Here is a 20,189-nt window from a genome sequence, read left to right on the forward strand (position 1 = left end):
GACTTTTGCTCTTGCTGCAGCCTTGGCTGGGAAAAAGGGTGATTGCTACGTCATTTATCTGAAAATCTGCCGTGTGAGGTCCTGCCCAGCCTTATGCTTTGTGGTAATTCATCAGATTAACAAAAACACAGAATCCAACTTTTTTTTTTTTTTTTTGCCACAGCCACCCTAGAATCCAACATTTTAACATTTTAAAGCTCCCCAACACAGGGGCCAGTACATTAGCATGGAAAGCAGTTGGCTCAAATACAGCAATGTATTTTCTCACCTACTGAAAACCAGAGATCTGTCTCCCTCCCCACATGCCAAGCCTGTGAACCAAAAGTGATCTCCCCGCTCCCACCCATGTCCTCCAAGGGCTAGCTCAATTCCCACCTTCTTCAATCTCAGAGTGCTGGGAAGGATGTACTTTGGGCAGTGGTATGCTGAGGCCAGGTGGCATGGGACAGTGACAGCCGGTTGTCCCAGCTCCACTCCAGTGACATCACGTTGGTTAGCCTGAAATTGGCCACGGTGGGAGTATTAGCATCACAAAAATCAGCCAATGCTACAAACTACCTCCCCAACCCCAGCACAGCAGGTTGCTAACATTTACCAGCTCACTACTGAATTTGGGCAAACTACAAACAACATAGCAGTTTATCAAAAGAAAATGTGTTCTGTCCATGCAGGAGAAATCTCCACCGCAGTAAGGACAAGAAATGCCTCAGTCCAGTCCAGAGGCTCACTTATCCATGAACTGTCTGCTTTGACTCTTGCCCAGAGGCCATGTCTAAGGAAAAGAAAGAGAAAGGCAGCGAAGCTTTTATCAACATAGGAACAGGTTCCAGGACTGAGTTTAGTTCAAAGCCTGCTTTCTAAAAGGGACTGAACCCTTTGTGATTCCAGACACAACAGTCCCTTGAGGAGTTACACACTAATGTAATCTTTGCTTAGCTCCTTAAGAACTTTTAATGAGAAAGCAAGTATCCATTATAAGAAAAATTCCAAAGAGGAAGATAACGCTTAACATTGTGTCCTACAATGTTACAAGGAAATAAAATTTTAAAAAATCTGGTGTATGACAGTTCTCCTAGATGTTGCGAAATCTAGCTTTGCCTCTATTGTTCTTTTCACTGCTAAGCATCTAATAATGCCATGTTTTAAGGAAATGACTTTGTAGCGCATTTCCATTTGTAACAATCTACTTCTTATCATATCTTATACGTAAGTGTTTACTCATTTGCGTTTTTGGAAACAACTTTTACTTGCAGGGTAAAAAAATGATCAAGATTATCTTCAGAGAAGTGTAAAGCTGTATGTCTGATTGTCATCTCACACCTAATGGAAATCTAAGGTTGTTAGACTTCATGGAATTATCCAGGAGAGCTTCTGGAAACACACATTCCTGGGGCACCTGGGTGGCTCAGTCGGTTGAGTAGCTGACTTCGGCTCAGGTCATGATCTCACAGTTTGTGAGTTCAAGCCCCACATTGGGCTTTCCTGCCTCTCTCTCTCTGCCCCTCCCCCACTCATGCTTGTGCACACACACTCTCTCTCTCTCTCAAAACAAGCATTAAATAATAATAATAATAATAATAATAATAATAATAATAATAATAAATTAATTTAAAAAAAAACACATTCCTGAGCTCCACTCCCAGGGATTCTGAGTCAGTAGGTGGGGCCCAGAGCTAGCATCTCAAACAAGCCCCCAGGTGACGACAATGCCACCAGCACACGGACCTCCATTTGAGTACCTGTTCTGCACAAAGCTGCACCTTGAGTGTAGACCATACCCAGTGAACAATGTCCAGAAGGGAGGTACCTCCAGTCCCAAGCAGGTGTCTTTTGTGAAGCCCACAAGGAGTGCTGTTACCACGTTTACTCAAACACACCTGGGAATGACTCCCTGGAGGCAGGAAGACAATGTTGCCTGGTGACAGAATGTTGGATCCTGGAGAAGAGGATCTTACAAAACTTCAAGAGACTATTTCAAGCTTTGCACCTAAGGTTACATTCAGGTCACAATGTATACCAACCATGTCATCCTCTTTTTTTTTTTTTAATATGAAATTTATCATCAAATTGGTTTCCATACAACACCCAGTGCTCATCCTAACAGGTGCCCTCCTCAATGCCCATCACCCACCCTCCCCTCCCTCCCACCCCCCATCAACCCTCAGTTTGTTCTCAGTTTTTAAGAATCTCTTATGGTTTGGCTCCCTGCCTCTCTAACTTTTTTTTTCTTTTCCCTCCCCCATATTTATAGCAGCACTTTCAACAATAGCCAAATTATGGAAACAACCACATCATTCTCTATTCAACATCCACCTATGAGCCATTTAGTCAATAAAACTTTTAGGCAAGTGCACAACTTCACATCGGGATAAACTGCTACTCTACTGAGGGGTATGCCCCTACCTCATTTTATCCTGGGCTTGTAGTGAAAGGTATTTAAATATGTGTAATTAAATCAAACAGTGTGGATGCCCTTGCTGTGTGGCTTTATGAAAAGCTGTGGCAGCCACAGCATTCCAGCCCTGTGAGGCCTATTTACCACAAATAATATTTTTTAAAAAAATGTGTTTCAAAAAGTAGAAACAAAAAAAGAAAGAAAAGAAAAGTAAAGAAAAAAGTAAAGAATAAGAAAAAAGAGAAGTGGGTGGCTCAGTCTGTTGAGTGTCTGACTTCAGCTCAGGTCATGATCTCGCCACTCACGAGTCTGGGCCCTGCACTGGGCTCTGTGAGGACAGCTCAGAGCCTGGAGCCTGCTTCAGATTCTGTGTCTCCCTCTCTCTCTGTTCTTCCCCCACTTGTGCGCTTTCTCGTGCGCTCTCTCTCTCTCTCAAAATAAACATTTAAAAAAATTTTTTAAAGAAAAAAGAGAAGATTAAAAAGCTCATTCCAGACTTTTAGGGCAATGCAAAATAATGAAAACATCTTAAAACTTCATCATTTATTTCTCCATGCTATTCACAAGAAGTGCCAGTATTGAGGGTTTAATGATCACTTTGATCAACAATCATCCTGGGAACAACCCAAAAAATGACTGTCGTTTTCAATTCTGAGCAAAACTATCCCACACAAATCTGCTGTTCTCACTTTTGGATTTGGACTCCTAAAAGACATGATGAGTATCAATGTTGCTTCCAGAAATCCATCAGCCTATTTCTCACAGAATGCTCCCAGAAGTTCCCAGCACAGAATTTCAAGTTTTTGATGGTTTAGAGAAAATGCATATTTATCTGAGTTCAGCTTCTTTTTGAAGTTCATCATCTGTATCAATTCAACCAACATTGATACTCTTTCCACAAAATAACAGGGCCTGTTGCAGAAGCACAGCTTATTCATTTAGCACCAGAGATTATGCTGAATCGCTTTCCTTACAACATAAGCATATCAAGTATCACCAGTGTTATTCAAGAGTTAGACAAAGATTTTTCCCCCGTTTTGGGTAATACCGTAGGCTGATCTAAACTGACAGAAATGATAAAGGGGGAAGTTATGTCTAGTTTTACTCTTCCTGAAGTCATTGTTTCTCATAGAAAATTAATCCTGTCCAGTCATGATGCTGTATCAATCCAAACACACATAAGATTTTCTCTGGATGGGATCTTTCCCTTGTTCCACGTGTCTTCAGGGTAGAGCGCTGATTGCTAAGAATCCTTCCTCTTAAAGCCCAATTCTCTCCAGATAACTAGACAAATACAGATTAAACACAGTGGAGTTGATCCCAGTAAGACTTTGGCCAAAATATTACAGAATGGATTGAGTTGTAAAACTGCAGAATAAATGGAATCAACTGCATTTTCTCAATTTTTTATTCTGAAAAATTTCAAAACTGTAGAAAAGTTGCAAGAATAGAACATTTATGCATATGTAGCCTTCACCTACATTAGCCAAAGGCTAACATTTTGCCACATTGCTTTTTCTCCCTGTCTCTATCTCCCTAGCTCTATGTATATCTGTATGCTGTGTACATAATTAAACATACTTACATATATTGATATATACATATACTTTCCAGGGAATTATTTGAAAGCTATTTGCATATATGACACTTTACTCATGAGTATTAAGAACATTTCTCCTTAAGCCATACAGAGAAAGACAGATACCATATGGTTTCACTCTTATGTGGATCCTGAGAAACTTAACAGAAACCCATGGGGGAGGGGAAGGAAAAAAAAAAAAAAAGAGGTTAGAGTGGGAGAGAGCCAAAGCATAAGAGACTGTTAAAAACTGAGAACAAACTGAGGGTTGATGGGGGGTGGGAGGGAGGGGAGGGTGGGTGATGGGTATTGAGGAGGGCACCTTTTGGGATGAGCACTGGGTGCTGTATGGAAACCAATTTGACAATAAATTTCATATATTAAAAAAAAATTAAAAAAAAAAAGAAGAACATTTCTCCTAAGGCCAAAGTCATACTCCCATGTAACCACAATATATTGATCGTATTTGGGAAATTTAACATTGATACACTATTACTATCTAATGTTTAGTCTATAATCTAAATCTCCACATTGTCCCAATAATGTCCTTTATAGCTTCACTTTTCCAGAATCCAATCCAGAACCACACACTGCATTTGATCACAAAGATTCTTGAGATGCCTTTAATCTATACCAATGTGTCGGCTTTTGTGTCATTGACATTTTAGAAGAGTATAACTGAATTTTTTTTTCAAAAATCATCCTCAATTTGGCTGTCCAATATATTTCCTCATGATTACCTTAAGTTTTGGAATAAACACTGCATAGATGACATTACATCCTTTCTCAATGCATCTTATAGGGTACATGGTTTCAATATGTCCTATTATTGACAGTATTAAATTTGATCAGTTGGAAAGAGCAATGTCTGCCAAATATCTGCAGTTTAATGGTATCTTTCCCTGTTGTAGGCAATAAATCATCTGTGGATGATACTTTTTTTTTAATGTTTATTTTTTAAGGAGAGACAGGGTGTGAGCGGGGGAGGGGCAGAGAAAGAGGGAGACACAGAATCTGAAGCAGGCTCCGTGTTCTGAGCTGTCAGCACAGAGCCCAACATAGGGCTCGAACTCACGAGCTGTGAGATCATGACCTGAGCCAAAGTCAGACGCTTAACTGACGGAGCCACCCAGATGCCCCTGTGGATGATAGTTTTAAGACTATGTGAATATTTCTCTTGCCCAACAACCTTTAACCCAGTGGTTTTAGCATCCACTAATGACTTGCCTACATTAATTACTATGGTGTTTGCAAAGTATTATGCTTCGAGCATTATACATACAAGAGACAGAGTCCAACATAAAAGCCCATCACTCATATATCAAAAATATTCATTACAACTGATGCTATTATTGTTAAATAAAGAGTTTCTCTGCTTTTCTATTTGAGAAAATGCATTACTAGGGGATAATTCTTTGAGTACAGCTGTCAGTTATGTTCTAAAATAATTCAGATAAAGGCAAGAATGGAAATAAACAGAAATGAGTTAAAAGAAGACTTAAACAAAACCAAAAACACATGGCCCTGAGTGGATGGTCTCTATGTGGCAGAGACATTTACAGTGCGTCAAATATCCCAAGTGACTTCCCACATTTGCCAACTGCCTTTGCAGTGTGGAGGGACCAGGTAACCAGTTCTAGCCAATGACCTCTGAGTGGAAGTGACAAGTCATTTCTGAGCTGAAGCTCCTACACATCCATGCATAACCTTGACGTCTCTCCTTTGTTCCAATGGCCATGGAGCCTGAGTGTTTAAATGAAGAGTCCTAACACAGGACCCACCAAGGCTGCTGAATCTACGCATTGAGAACAGCAGCCCTGGAGGGTTGCTTCATCTATTGAGGACAGGGTGTGAGTGAAAAATGACTTGTGTATTGAACTGCTGTAACTTGGGGATATAATCACAGCATAAATCTAGTATATTCTAACAGTCTCTAAAAACCAGTTTTCATCAATAGTCAGAATTTTACAAAACAATCTTTGGAACAGAATGGTGTTCTATTAATTTATCCTTGATAAAGAACAACCTTCTCTACCCTTCCCCTGCCTTTTTTTTTTTTTTTCTGGCAGAGCCAAACTTCAACTTTAAATGGTACAAATGAGAGTTAGTGGTATGCTGGATCCAGCCTGTACTAGGTTAGGAGAGCTGCTTTGCAAGCCAGTTGATGTAACATAGGTACCTAGAAATTGGCCACAGTGGAAGTATTTACACCAAGGAAACTGGAAAATACTACAGATCAGCCCCACTTCCCAAATCTTCATGCAGAGAGCTGGTGTTCAATGTTTAATGGCCTATCACTGACTACTTTCTTTCCCAGGGACTGCTGCAAATAGGAGATAGGCATATGACTCAATATTGACCAATAAAGCTTGAGAGGAAATAGGATATAGAACATCAAGAAAGAATTCTCTACTAAAAATGGAACAGTTATACAGTATACCCAAAAGAAATGCAGGCATACGATCACTAAAAGATATGTACTGGAATGTTCACTGCAGCACTACTCACAACAAAACTGCTTACTATTCAAATGCTCATCAACAGAATGGACAATAGAGCACTATCAAGCAATGAAAGCAATTTACAACCATACACAAAAAATGCCTGTGAACCTCACAAACATAATGAGTGAAAAAAGCCAACACAAGACAGTACTTAGTATGTGGTTCTATTTAGGTTAAACTTCAAAACAGGCAAATTAATCTGTGGTGTTAGAAATTTAAAATTACACAACTAGTTACACTTGGAGAAGGCAGTTACGGAAAAGGGGGCTCTGACAGACTTCTTGGGTGCTAATTATATATTGTTTCTTGATCTGAGTGCTAGATACCAGATGCGTTTAGTTTGTGAAAATACATCAAGGTGTATACTTAGGATATGTACACTTCTCTGTGTGTATAATACACTTCAATAAAATATTGTTTTGAGAGAGAAAGGTGAGGAAGAGAAGTTACAAGAGAGAAAAGAGATGAGCAGACTTTATTTCTCCTTCTTATATTAAGATACGGCTGTGTGAGACCTGGATGCCTGGAACTATGACCGCCATCTTAACCAACACCCTGTGGGTAGCAGAGCTGGATCTCTGATGACAAGGTTGAATCACTGCACCAATCTTAGAAGTCCCTCTGGCTCTTTTGTTTTGGAAATAATACATATCATTTTTGTTTGGCCTCGGGTAGTTGTGTCATCAAAATTACTCAGTCCGATTTTGGATGAAGGCAGCCTTTGGTATTCGATAAGGAAAAAAAATTGAGTATCAAGATTGCAAAGCAGAATGATTAACCTATTTAAGTGAATAATTTTCAACACTGCATCAAATAAACAACAAGGCTGTCTTAGTCTATTAGGGATGCTATAAATACCACAGACTGGGTGGTATACAAACAAGTTTATTGCTCACAGATCTGACAGATGGGAAGCCTAAGATCAAGTCACCAGCATGGTCATGTTTTGGTGAGGGTCCTGTTCCTGGTTCACCTTCTCGCTGTACCGTCATATGGTGGGAGGGACTAGAGCTCTCTCTGAAGTCCCTTTTATAAAGGCACTAATCTCATTCATGAGGGTGCCACCCTCATGATTTAAGCACCTCACAAAAGCCTGTCTCCTAATACTCTCACTGTTGGGAATCATGACTTCAACATATGACATTTGGGGGACAGAAACATTCAGATCATAGCAAAGGTTTTCCTAATCATTCTCTTTATTAAATTGGGTCCCCTAAGTTATTGGTCTACTCAAATGTCACCCCCTCAATGGAATTTGTAAATCTCTATTTATTCTGTAATAACAGAACTTCTACACCCAAGGCCCCTTCCCACTGCCCTTTTATTTTCTTCAGCACACCTATGTCTCCAAAATTTTGTCTATATGTTTCTCTTCTGGAACATAAGCTCCACATAAAAATAAACCTAAGAATAGGGGCACCTGTGTGGCTCAGTTGGTTAAGCTTCCAACTCTTAATTTTGGCTCAGGTCATGATCTCCCAGTTTGGGAGTTCAAGCCCTGCATTGGGACTTTGGGCTGACAGCATGGAGCCTGCTTGGGATTATGTCTCCCTCTCTCTCTGCCCCTCCCCTGCTTGCTTTCTCTCTCTCGCTCTCTCAAAATAAAATTAAAAAAAAAAAAACAAACTTAAAAAACCCTAAAAATAGAGAGACCTTTTCTATCATGTTTGACATGCCCTCTCTGGTATCTGAAACTGGGCCTGGCAGAATGTGGACAATCAGTAAGTGCTTTAAAAAAGAAAAAGAAAAAAAAAGACTAAAGAAGAAACACATTTCCAGTCAACATTTACACTTTCCACCGGGTATCTATTGCCTAGTTTTAGATGTCTCAGTCGGGTAGTCCGTCAGTCCCTCTGCTCCTTCCCCTTATTTCTTCCTGCTACACATGGATACCAAGCAGGTCTTGTGGCGCTGGGGGTCTGGCCTGTCTTACTTATACTTGGGATTCAAGGGGACAGCCTGTCACCTCGTTTTGTTCTAATCATTGTCCGTGGATTTCCAGCTTTGCTATCTAATTGCCCCATGTTTGTAAGAGGATTGTAAAAGATAATAAACTATGCCTTCCAGACTGACACCTTCCCTGAATTCCCTCTAACTGCAATGTTTAAACATTTTCAAAATAAGCCAACGACCACAGAGCTATAACTTATTAGGCCTGAACGTCTAACTAATCAGACGCACAGCACAGCAAATGTGGCATAATTACCATTTGTTAGATGAATGCAAAGATAGGCAGACAGGGCGTGACTTGAACCATGGCATCACTACAGGGACACTGAAACAGACCCATTTCCAAGTGTGTGGATGTAAGATTTCCAATCTTACCTGCAAAGTTTGCCCATGGAATAAAGCATGCCATCAAAATACAAGGCAGAGAGTATACTAATTCCTCTGTATCCCGGCCAGTCTGCATCAATATACGGTGTCCCTGTGACATGCTCTACCCCTCAGCTATCAGACTAAAAATACTTCTTTGCTACAACCGCTACAGGGTGAAGACTTTGACATAATTTATCAGATTGGGCTATAGCTCTTCCCCTTTTCCTAACTTTCAATGACGCTCTGAACTCTTCACCTCAAAATTGAATCTGACAATTGCAAACCAAAGAGATTTAAGAGAACAAATGGTCTCCAAGCTTTCCTTCAAGCCCAGTTAGACAGACTTAATGTGCCTTTAGCTCAGCTGCGGGCTAGAGAGAGCACATTGAAGGTACGGAGTAAACTGAAATGCTTCAACAAAGGTGATGGAATTGAATGGTTTCACTTTTCTCTAAATATATGCCTACTCTTCATCTTCTTTTCATCTGTTTGAAACCACAAAACCAGCCATTCCCCCATGTGAGTTGGCCTCTGGTATTAAGATGCATTATTTCTAGAGGGATAAGCTCTTTAAAAACTGAAACTGGTCCAAAGTCATCGGCAGTAGCTGGTGGAATACAGAACTAGGAGACTATGCAATGATGTGACTACAGAACTGTGTGAATGGTTCTACTGAGGAATTTTGTTCTAAAGAGGAATAGAAAAACGGGGATGATAGCTGGAAATTCTAGAGAATGTTTTAAAAGGAAAAAAAATAAGCATAAATGTGGGTGATGCAGAAAGGTAAAACTGATGGTTCAGGAGAGAGGAAGAGTTGAGAGTGCAAGCAAGAAAGGATGACACTCTGCTTCCTAAGTGGAAGGTTTGACCCTATGGCCCTGGCAGGAGAACTAAACAGTTCATTCAGAGAAAAGGTAACAAGGCAGAGACCATAGGTGCAGAATCAAAATTGGTAGTGTGATGGTGGTGGCGAGGGGGCATTCTATTCTGATGGTTTCTCTTTTCTTCATGAAACAAGAAGAATATCAGGTACAAGTAGAAATGAGACAGAAGAGAAGGTATGGAACAGGTACCTAAGACAAGAGACCAAATGGATTCAGGAAATATCATCAGATGCCCAGCAGCTCAAAGGGCTCCTGGGTGGTTTGTGGTCATGAATGGAAAGTGAAACCAGCCAACACAGTGGTAGGGTTTTCTCCAGCTGTGTTTAGCTGGGCAAGTGCAGGCAGCAAGTGAGTCAAGAGTTGAATGTAATCAGGGCTAGAATGTGGCCAAGTGCAGAGAAAAGGAGAAAGGGGAAATGTATACCACGTGTAGGCAAGAAAGGAGCTATAATAATGGAGGTGAGACTAGAATCTGAGCTGGAACAGGGGGAAAGGACATGAAGGGGGTGAGGAATGGTGTAAAGGTGGTAGGATCAATGGATGCCAAGTCACCAGAGTCTCCTATTGCTTAAGGCTATCATGGGAACAGACAGCTCAGACTAGAGCAGTCTTGAGGGCAAGAAAAAAGTGTCCAGTAAGGAAGACATTAGAAAAGGAGAGGGGAGAACTACTAGGAGTAAACAGATACCTGGAAAGACCATTTTCCTAAGACTGTAGATATATAATATGAAAAAGATTCCTGAAGCAGGATTTCTTGTGGTAGCCACAACAGTGACCCACATCCTGGAGCCTTCCTGCCTCTCTTAAGATTCATAAAACCAAAGACTACTATTGTTGGAAAGCTCCTTAGAATTTTTCTAGCCAAACCCGTTTTACATGTAAGTAAGATCCAAACAGGTGGGAGGGAGACAAGAAGCCACAGCCACATAAAAGCCTCATCATAGTAACACAGACATCTTGACTCAGTTTTTATTTTTTATTGTTTTTCATGGTTATTTTTGACAGAGAGAGACAGAGACAGACAGAGAAAGCGTGCACGCATGAACAGGAGGGGGAAGAGAGAGAGAGGGAGAGAGAAAATCCTAAGCAGGCCCTGTACTGTCAGTACAGAACCCAATGCAGGGCTCAAACTCACGAACCATGAGATCATGACCTGAGTAGAAATCAGGAGTCAGATGTTTAACTGACTGAGCCAGCCAGGCGCCCCTTAACTCAGTTTTTACATTGAAGCTGCCTTTATGTCAGCAGACCCATATGAAACTTATTTTATAAGTCAAAAGTGGTCAGATATTGCTACTTTTATAGCATTCAAACTAACATAGTTCAGAGCTCTTTCTACTATGGCAGTGTCAAGCATGAGCAGACAACAATGATTTTTTTTAAATAAATGATTGCATTTCTAACTAACTCTCCAAATTTTGTGAAGAAAATATTAGCAGGAAGCTAGGTGGAGGTAACACTAAAGAATCTCCCCAAAACTGAAATTAAATGTAACCTTGGTACAGAGAGGACGAAGAATCCAAAAGTCACGGAGAAGAGAAACCATCTGGAGCTGTGACTAAGAGATTACTGGTGACTCTAAGAACTAATTTAAGGTGACCTGGGGAAGGTATAATTGGATTATGATTATAACCCTCACGCTTATGTCTGAGCAATTGCACAGTCAGGAGGAGGAGAGTGGTCAGCCACGTGTCTACAGTAAAAGGACAAAAACAGAATCAGATTCAAGACTGAGTGTTTTACAGGAGTGCCCAAGGCTGTCCCCATGAAGGAAAAGCCCTGCTCAGGGATGGATGCCATTGGTCTACAGAGCTTAAAGACACCAGCCAAGAAGCTCACATCACCAGCTCTGAAAGCCCCAACCTCTTTGTGAAGATAACCTGACTTCGCACCAGGATATAACCACAAAGAGAGGCTGTCATTGTCAGAACACACATTTGGAATTCCTGGTGGTCAGGAGTCTCATTGAATATTAATAAAGCAGCACTATTATTTTTCATACATTAGTCTCTGTACTAAATGTGGTTAACATGCATTGGTGTTTGAGAAGTAAGAAAGCAGATGCTGTCAGTGCCCATGCATATCCCCTGGGCCCACACTGGGGGCACCAGCAGAGACTTTCCTCACTTAGCAAGTTACTCCTGCTTCCCTTGGCTGGAGGTTCAAGGAGGTGGTGCTCAGCCTGTGTGTATGGCCAGCTGGAAGTGCCAGGGAGTTGACTCCAAGAGCAATCTTCAAACAAGCAAGTGTTGATAAATATCCCAACTTTCTCACCCCTCAGTGGAGAAAACTCCAGTACACCTTACACAGTCTCCTCAAAGGTCTGCAGGGAAAACTCAAACTAAGATACAGAAGTCAACATGCTGAGAAATTAGATTCATTACCCTTCAAAATTAAAAGGGGCTATGATGAATTCAACAAGGTATGGAAGGCCACTCATGAGGATCTGTCCAGAAGATGAGCTGGCTTTACCCAAACAACTACAACATGCAACAGTAGAAAGACACATGGCTTGTCCTTTTTTTCTCTTTCAATTCTATATGATAAGCATTTGACAGTGAGTACATGTTATGCTAGTAAATTATATGTCACTCCCCCCCCCCACCTTTGTTGGCTGTAGGTCACACTTCTCTTAACTGGTCTTATAAGTGAAAAAGAAAACCCCAAACCCTGAAGATTACATGTTGAGTTAATATGGCTATGGACTATGTGAAATGGAACAGAGAACAAAAAGAAAGAAAATAAAAGCATGTGGCAAGCAAAGGCAGAAGGTGGGAAAGAGCCTAGTAGGCACCAGAAGTGACAATAGAGACATTAATATTCTAACAGCCATCATGATAATAACAGATAGCAGAGTTGGGACCCTGAGGTACCTTTGGTTAAGTGCTTTTAATACTTTATTCTCACAATAATTTTTATCATTTTATTCTCACATGACCACAACTAGGTGGTTATTGTCGGTGTCCCGTTTTGCAGGTGATGAAAACACCTTGGCTTGAGGTGTCCCATTTTGCAGGAGATTAAAACACCCTGTGTTTTCACAAGGTGTTTCACTTCCTGCTGGGAAGTGCCAGCAGGCTAGAGACGTGCCCTGGAGGAGACCATCACCATCATCTGGTGGGAACCCTTCTGACTAGAAGAGTTTGGGAGAAGAAGGAAACAAAGACCAAAATCTCTTATGAAACTAAAGCAAAAGTTGTGACTGGAGAAAATTGGAGTATGCATATAACCTAACTAGGAGAGATTATGTATACCTAAAAGTGAAATGGCAGTCAACCTCAAATGTTAGAAGGGTTCAGCAACTGGACAGCTCCTACCCAGCTGGTGGGAGTATAAAACGGTAAAACCACTTTCAATAATGCCTTGGCTGTTTCTTAACAATTTCAACACTAACCTTATTACCCATTCCTCTGTATTTACCCAAAAGAAAAGATGTGCAAAATAGTTCATTGAGGCTTTATTCATAACAGCCAAAAAACAAAAACAACGCAACTGTTCAAACAGATGAGTGGATCAACAAATTGTGGTATACCCATATGCTGGGATACTTTTTTCAAAGAAAAAAGGAAGGAACTACGGATAGTATACAACAATGGACCTCAAAGGTATAGTTATAGGTGTGACAGTACATACTTTCTAGAATAGGCTATTAATGTAGTGATGACAGAAATCAGACCAAGGGTTACCTTGGGGGTTGTGGTACATGACTGGGAAGGGGCATAAAGAATATTTTAAGGTGACAGCAATGTTCTATCCTTATTGGAGTGTGGATTGTACATATCTATACATTTGTGAAAACTCATATAACCATAAAATGTACACCTGTGCCTTTCATTAATATAAATTACACCTAGGATTCTTTCGAGAAAAAAAAAAAAAAAGAACAGCATCAGTATACTCACTCATATGTTATCAAGTTTCAGGACAGCTTGGGTGAAGTCTGTTACAGTTTGGGATTCAATCAAAGTTGTTGAACAGCTCCTTTCCATGCACAGAGTCCCATGGCCTCATATGCCCTTCACTAAACAATTTTCCAAATTCACCCTGCTGTCAGTTCACATAGGAATAACTGGTGTAACTATAGATGAATCCTTTGATTTTCCTTTAGGTACAAGTATTATCACATTCATTTCTTTTAGACAGAATATCGACTCTAAACTGCAGGTAGTCTTCCTACACTGAAAAATTGGCTGTCCATCTGACACATTTGTTAACTGTTCCCCCTATATACATATTAGAATTCTCTTGGGGGGGGGGGACCTAATAGCTAGGGATTATACACTCATGCTAAATCTCCCCCAATGGAATGTAAATCAATTTTTCTTCAAATACTGATCATTTAAGTAATTTATCATGAGAAGAGTTGCATTTAAAATTCTGACATCATATAGTGGAGAAATGGTTATTGTTAAGAGTGTTGGGGAAAATGGCAAGACAGTGGAAAATCAGGTAAACTAAAATTTGAATGCTTACTTTGTACTGAATTCTCAAGGAAGTGCTTTGTGTATGCAATCTCAGTTCATCCTCATAGTATTCCTGTGAAAATAGGTGTTAACAGAACACAGGTGACATGACAAAACTTAGGCTCATAGAAATTAATATGCTCAAAGTTCAGGGCCACTAAAAGGAGAAGGGAGAATTTCACCCCTGGTCTGAACAACTCCATACCTCCATTTTTGCTGTCTAGTAGTATATCCATCCATTTACTCATTCAACCAATGTTTGTCAACGTGCCTCCTTCGTTTGCTCAGGGAGAAGGCAGATGTCCATGAGGAGAACACTTGGGCAGCCCTATAGACAGGCCTATGTGGTGAGGAACGAATGGAGATTTCCTAACAACAGCCATAGAAGAAAGCTGAAAAGCTGACCCCCAAACCCATCAATAGCTTCAGAAGAGACTGCAGCCCCAATCAATAATACTCTGACTATAATCTCATGGAGGAACATGAATGAGAGACCCAGTGAAGTTGCTCCTGAATTCCTGATCCATAGAAACCATAAGAGGAGAAATACTTGTTGTTTGGGGGACAGTTTGTCACACAGCAATTAAATAGACAAAAAAGATACATTCATTATAAGCCCCTAGTACAAGATGTGCCAGGAAGAAAACAAAAGGTTGAAAGAAGTAGAAAGGGGCTAGTGCTACTTTAGGTATGGTGGACATGGGAGGTATCTCTGTGGGTTTAATATTTCACCTGAGACATAAAGGAGGAGTAAAAGAAAGTGTTCATTGGATTTGACAACACGAAGGTAGCTGGTTTCCTTGACAAGATCAGTTACTGTAATTGGAAACGAATTACTTGAGTAAAATCAAGAGTTAATGGATAGAAATAAGTAGAACTGTATGCATAGGTCTTCCTAAATCTCAGGGAGAAAGGGCAAAAGAAATGGCAGAAAGCTAGGATGGAAGATGAGGGCCATTGCCAGCGGTGGGTCTTGTTGCTTTTTTGAGATAAGCACTATCAATTTATACATTCAGTGTGATGAGAAAAACCTAGTGTAAAAGGAAAAATGACCAAGCTGAGGATGTGCAATCTGGAGCAAAAACTGTGGGGTCAAGAAGCAAGGGTATTTCCTGCATTATAACAAGGCCTGGGGAGGCTGAGCATGAGGACAAGTCTGTGTGAAGCTCTGTGAGTATGAAGATGAAGGAATTTCTGGAGTGTGCTTTTATTAATTGGGCAAAATTCCTTTAAAATTGTGTGTATGTTTTTTAAATGTTTTTTATGTTTATTTACTTTTGAGACAGAGAGGGACAAAGTGCAAGAGGGGTAAGGGGCAGAGAGAATGGGAGACACAGAATCCGTAGCAGGTTCCAGGCTCTGAGCCATCAGCACAGAGCCTGATGCAGGGCTCAATCTCAAACTGCGTGATAATGACATGAGCCAAAATTGGACACTTAACTGACTGAGCCACCCAGGTGCCCCTAAAAATGTGTATTTATTTTTAAGTCTGTAGCTTTTAACTAAAATATTAATCCAAAGAACTGTAAGTAGGTTAATATTTAATTTATTGATATGGGGTTTTTTGTCTTAACATCTCTTAAGCCTCAGGAGTATTACAAACTTACCATGATTACAAACAAGTTCTCCAATGTTATTTTTAATACTTTTAATGTTTATTTTTAATACTTTTATTTTTTTATTACACTTGGTTCTTTAACTGACTTTAACTATACATAATGAAGCATGGATGATCTTTCTACATGGTCCCATTTATTTGATTTTTCACCCTCTCTAAACTAAATGGAAATGCTACCTAAATTCTCATATAAACAGGAGTCCATTTCTCAACTACCAATTCTTTCCACCAATATATTTGTCTATTCCTGGTTCTAGATCACATCATTTTCCTATTGTGAAATACAAAATAACACAGGAAAGGGCAATCAATTTATATGTACAGTGTAATGAATAGCATAAAGTGAACTTTCAGGTAACCATTCACACACACGTATATAAATCTACATGTGTGTGTGTATATATATATATATATATATATATATATATATATATATATATATATATACACACACACATATACATATATATACACACACACATACACACACACATACATATTTTATATAATATACATATCTCTAAGCAATACAATTAAGTTTGTTCATAATTCACTTTTTAAATTATTATACTAAATTTTGGTATCTGGCTAGGTAAACTTTCGTTACTGTTCTTTTTTTCACATTTTTCATTTGTTTTGTTTTGGGAGCATTTTCTTTCCCAGATACATTCTGGAATTAGATTTTATACTTCACAAAATTACATTAGCATTTTGGTTAGTATTGCATTAAATTAATAGATTGTAATTCTTCCTTCCTTTAGAATTCTACCAATTCTAAAACTTGGCATTGGTGGGGGAAGGGATGCAAAGTCCCTCCCTTACATATTTTCCCACCTTTGTATATTGAAATATATATATGCCCACCTTTATGTATTTTTTAAAATTATATTTACATAAACTTTAATATTTCAGGGGAAATTTATTACAGTCCCTTAAAGTCACTTTAGTATTACAAACTAAACATTTAAGTGGCATTGTTAGTAGGTTATTTGCTAAAGACCTTTATTTTCAATTAGCAGCAAAGGGCAAATGTATCAATGCATCTTAACTAAAACTATGCTCTTTACTAATAGCTCAAATAACAAAGAAACTGAATTCTGAATAAAATAATACATATATGAATTTGTATTTGACATCTATTTCCAATATGTATATTCTATGATAAAATTCACATTTTAACATACTAAACTAGACTTCCAATTCTTAAGAGCACCATCTCTAAAACAATCTCTCATGGAGCTAGCTACTGTTATCATGAGGCACATTTTCTGCACAGTCTGGAGATGAGGCCAAAGGACCAAAAATGAATTTTCTAGACTCGTGGGGAAAAGGCAGCTCCTAGTGAGTTGCTATTAGTAAGGGACAAAATCAGATGAAAGAGCCACATTAATAACCCTTCTAGAACTCTCTTTACCTCTTGTTCACTTTCCCGAAACACTAAATTACATCAGGAAAATTATAGATAAAAAGAGAAAGAAATAGGATATAAAAGGGTGAAATTTACAAAGTTAAGCCAATATTTACCAAAAATAAGAAAAATCACTTCATGCTTCTTCAGCTTTGATATTCAAAGCAATGTTTATTTATTCTGCTACTAACTTTATTTCCAGTTTGAATAGAAAATAATATTCTCAGGGAGCCTGGGTGGCGCAGTCGGTTAAGCGTCCGACTTCAGCCAGGTCACGATCTCACAGTCCATGAGTTCGAGCCCCGCGTCAGGCTCTGGGCTGATGGCTCGGAGCCTGGAGCCTGTTTCCGATTCTGTGTCTCCCTCTCTCTCTGCCCCTCCCCCGTTCATGCTCTGTCTCTCTCTGTCCCAAAAATAAATAAATAACGTTGAAAAAAAATTAAAAAAAAAAAAAGAAAATAATATTCTCACAACCAAAAGCAAATATTATCCAGGTCCTAGAGGATGCTGAGACATTTATACTATATACATCATCAGTCAAATACAATTCGTCCTATCCATCAATATATCTACATTTTAGTAGAACCATATTTTATTAGTGCTAATCTATATTTTAAATATTAGAAAGATTAATATCTGTATTTAGGTTAAAATATACATCTAAGCTACACATCTTAGTTATCTTCTTCCCACACCCCTTATATCATCTAGTTCACACATAACCCCTTGGAGACTGTTAGCTTAAACCATACAAGCATTGGATAGTAGCTTCCTCTGAACAAGCCTTTTTATATGCCATAACCATTTTAATGTTAATCAGATAGAGATTTAACTTCCTTGGTGTTCCATCCATATATCATGTGCTTTAAAGGTTATAATCATATAGTAATTATGATTTAATCTTCTCATATATCATCACAACCCTAATGCATTGTTCCTTTACTTACCTGGCTCTTGTGATGCTGATGGTTATTTTTCTTTTATTGACAGAGGTCTCAGACTTTCTCTCTTTTTTTCAGGAAATGGACAGTGCCTATTACAGCATGCTCTGCAATTAAGAAAAACTGTCTACTATCCATTTGAGTTTTCTTTTAAGTTAACCACTAACACTGACACAAATACTGCTGTATAGCATCATCAGGTGAAAAGACCTTCGCAGGGCACTAAGTCTTAATTGTCCCCATTTCTAAACAGATCCCGTCACTGATTCAATTTGGGATTTGAACAAACAAAGTGGGAAGGCCTTGGAGAAAGGTACAAGTGATCCTTCATGAATTTACCACGGAGAGAAAGGATAGTCTGTCTAAAATAAGGTGTAAAGAAAGGCAAAGAGAAAGTTTAGAAAGGTTTCTGTGGAGCAGGTCTAAATGTGACCACTCCCCCAGAGAAGGCTATCTGATCATGACAATGAAGTTGAGAGGATGTTGTCTTTGCTTGTTGTGGGGCTTCAAGGAGCAAGTAAGTTACAACATTTATCATACATTTGCTTAAATCAGGATATGCTACACTAAGGCATATCAAGACCAGACCTCTTTCCCAGCACAGGGACTCTAATATCCAGCAGTGCTGGACAATATCGACATTATTCAGATCACTTGCCATCACGCTAACTCAAATTCAACATGCCCACACCTGGATTCCAGACATTTTCTCCCAAACTCATCTATCCACAGCTGTCCTCACTGAGGTGAGGGCAAGTCCTCCCTTTTAGTTTCTTGTGCCAAGAACCTTGGCATTGTCCTCAACCCTGTCCTTCTCTCACACCAGTGTCTAGTCCCTCAGGAAGAGAGGGTGCCCAGCTCCATTTTAATAAAATATCCAGGTTCCAACTACTTTTCACATCCTCCACTGTCGTCACCACCTGTCCTGAGCCACCATCCTCTCTCCCCCAGATCCATGTCAGAGACTCAAGGCAGGTCTCTTAGTCTCTTCCCTTGTCCCTATATAGTCTGCTATTGGCCACCAGACAGAACACATGTTTTTTTTTTAACAAAGAAAATTCAAATCAAGTCAAATTTCTGCTCAGAACCCTGCATGGGCCCCTTATGTCACTAGAGCAAAAGTCAATGACCTTCAGAACCTTGCGAGATCTACTTCCCCAACCTTCATTCCATCTCTGACTTCATCTCCTACTACTTCCTCCTTGCTCCAGGCACAGCTGCCTCCTATTTAGTTCCTTAGGTGTGGGGCAGTCAGGTACACTCATGCCCTTGCACTATATTCCTTCTCCCTAGAACATTCTCCTTTCAGATATCCACATATTCCTTCCCTTACCTCCTTGTAGTCTTTCTTAGATCTCCTCTTCTCTATAATGCCCACCCTGACCATCCTACTTAACACTGCAACCTTCCTTCCCCCTCACTATCCCAACCCAACCCACTCAGTGCCTCTTACCTTGTTCTCATTTTATACCCTGATAAACACAATGTACTTTCACTGAATTTCACACAATGTACTTTCAACACAATGTACTTTCACTGAATTTCAGATGCCATCAGTTGTGAATCATACCATTATCTTGGTAGGACACACAAAACCATGGCATGCCCTTCACTGTATTTTGGGGATGTTAAAATATGAAACAATAGGTACTTTAGGATCAATGACATATGGATGGCAGGCAGTACTTTGAGAGTATCTTCCCTCACCTCTTACACAAAACGCACAGCAGCATGACAGTGGAGAGCTACTGGAGATGTCAACTTCTGACTCCCATTCTCATTCATTCATTAAGGAAGTCTTCCCTGGGAACTTACTTTGCACCAGGCATTAGAGATACAGTAAGGAAAACGCAGGATCTGCTCTCAAGAGGAACTTGAGTCTAGTAGAAAGCCTGACTATAAATCGGAGATTGAATTACAGTGTGCTAACTGCTATGATGTTAGCACATCTCAGAGGAGATGTCTCAGAGGAGATCCCCAACCATGCTTCCAAAGCTAACTAGAGAGTATGCATAGTTGTTTATATTCCCCCCCTTTTTTCTTTGCCAAACTGAAAAATGGGACAAATTAGAGTATTG

General features: G+C 39.6%; 1 protein-coding gene across 8 annotated transcripts in view; it reads right to left on the bottom strand.

The window, feature by feature from the left end:
- PAK5 (p21 (RAC1) activated kinase 5) overlaps positions 1-20,189 on the bottom strand; it is a 320,788-nt gene that overhangs the window by 213,118 nt on the left and 87,481 nt on the right. Inside the window, exons 2-4 of one of the 8 annotated variants that reach the window (XM_045053877.1) lie at positions 18,118-18,218; positions 1,740-1,891; positions 376-498 (exon numbers count right to left, since the gene is read on the bottom strand). The exons of 5 other annotated variants lie outside the window; for them this stretch is intronic. The gene's annotated coding sequence lies outside the window, so the exon portion shown is untranslated. Of the gene's footprint in view, positions 1-375; positions 537-1,739; positions 1,892-18,117; positions 18,219-20,189 lie in introns of those variants that run through there. 2 more of the 8 variants (XM_019826828.3, XM_006929957.5) reach the window with 2 other exon arrangements.

The sequence above is a fragment of the Felis catus genome, chromosome A3 (assembly GCF_018350175.1).
Source record: "Felis catus isolate Fca126 chromosome A3, F.catus_Fca126_mat1.0, whole genome shotgun sequence".
NCBI classification, from domain to species: Eukaryota; Metazoa; Chordata; class Mammalia; order Carnivora; family Felidae; genus Felis; species Felis catus.